We start from the raw sequence: 2011 nt of genomic DNA, 5'->3' as shown, positions 1-2011 counted from the left end.
ACCTTGAATAGTGATTCTACCAATTACTAACTGTGAACTTGGGCAAGTCAGTTTACATTCCTGTGCATCGATTTCCTCATATGCAAAATGAGTATGTCAGTCAGAGGCCAATCAGACAATGGGAATCAATAGTAATTGGAAAAATAAATCTTTACTATAAAGAATTATGAACTATAACAGGGGGATTACCTATAAAGGGTAAAGAGAGCTCTAAAAAATACTCTAGGGCTGAGGAAAGTACCTGAGAAATGAATAAACCTGGAATCTCCCTTCCCCCAGGTTGTGATTCAGATCTCATTAGAGAAGATACGGTTATAGGTAAATAGATTGTGGAAAAGTTCTCTGGGTGGTTCCAGGCCAGAGTTGATCCACATTCTGTGGGCAGAGGCTGGTGGATGGAGAAGTACTGCTAGATCCTGTAAACAGGAAGTAACTCTCTAGTGTGCTGGCAGCTTGAGACAGGGAAATCTGCCCTGGAAGATATCTTAGAGTCTCACTGGGAGTGGTCTCATGGAGGTGCAGCTGAAATTCAGTGTAGGAGAGCATCCCTGAATGTTCACACAAACCACTGGTAGGCATGCAATCAAAGCAAGAAGAAAAGAAAGCAAAATAAAATTTAAAAGAGAACAGGACCTGGAAGAGAAGTTCTGTCTTCCTACGGTGTCCCTCCAGCACTGTCTCTTGTCAGAGCTTAAGATGGTGCCAGCTGCAAAGAAAGTGCCCACTCCCAGAACATACAAGGAAGGTTGAATGTGGAGAGAAAGAGCAATAAGTTGATAAGTGATGCATTAGTTTCCAAGGGATTTCACAACAAATTATCATTAACTGGGTGGCTTGAAATGGCCAGAAGTGTTCTCTCATAGTTCTGGGGCCAGAAGTCTGCAGTCAGTATGTCAGCAGGGCTGTACCTCTGGAATCCCTGGTGGGGAATCCTTCCTTGACTCTGCCAGCTTCTAATGGCTGTCAGCATCCTTGTGACTGCATCACTCCAGTCTCTGCCTCTGTCTTCTCATGGCTTTGTCTGCAGCTAGCCCTCACATGGACACACTTAGGGATAACCTGTGTAATCCAGGATGATTTCATGTCAAAATGTTTAACTTATCTATATCTGAAAAGATCCAGTTACAAATAAAATCATGTTGGTTTGCAGGTTCCTGGGGTTAGAACATTGACCTGTCTGTTTGGGGCCACCATTTAGCCTTCTTATTTGGGGATTATAACAACAGTGTTTAACTTACCACCTTCTTAATAATAATAAATGAATTAATCAGATAAAATACTTGGAACAATGTCTTTAATCAGATAAAATACTTAGAACAATGTCTTCTTCATAACGAGTTCCCAAAAAGTATTTGTTGTTGCTGTTTTCATCATCATTGTCATCATCATCACATCATGATGGTCACTGTTCTAGCCATGTATCATCTCCAGTCACTACTCTTCCATTTGATAGAAAGGATAATTATGGGATAATCAGAAATTGTACCCTGACCCTGTATTTGTCAGATGAGTGACCTTGAACTTAATTTCAAAAAGGAGATTTTTTTTTAAATTTAACTTTTATGCAGGTAGTCTTATACTAATTGACAATAAACCTCTAGAAGTGACATAACTTATTTACTGTCACTTAATCAGTGGTGATGACATCATTTAGTTTAGTCTTTGTGATATAGTGTTTAATTACTATTACCACTATTGGTACTAACTTCTACTTCTATTATTACTATTATCTTCACTAATGATATTGCCGGCTACCTTTAAAAAACACATATTAGGGACTTCTCTGTCTCCCTCATTTCCCTTATTCTCTCTTTTTAATTAATTAACAATTCTTGGAAGTCTGTTAGAAGGAAACACAATTTCCTGAATTGGCTTTCTCTCCTAATTACCTTTGTAATTGCCATTTCCTATTATTTTGTACCCTTGTAATAAAATACCCTCTTAACTGGTCTCCCTAACTTTTGTGTCACCCTTCCCCAATCTTTATTCCACATAGAAAAAAAAAGTTTGT

This window comes from Camelus ferus, chromosome 36 (assembly GCF_009834535.1).
Source record: "Camelus ferus isolate YT-003-E chromosome 36, BCGSAC_Cfer_1.0, whole genome shotgun sequence".
Taxonomy (NCBI): Eukaryota; Metazoa; Chordata; class Mammalia; order Artiodactyla; family Camelidae; genus Camelus; species Camelus ferus.
The sequence above is the reverse complement of the archived record's forward strand: the minus strand, read 5'-3'. Positions refer to the sequence as shown.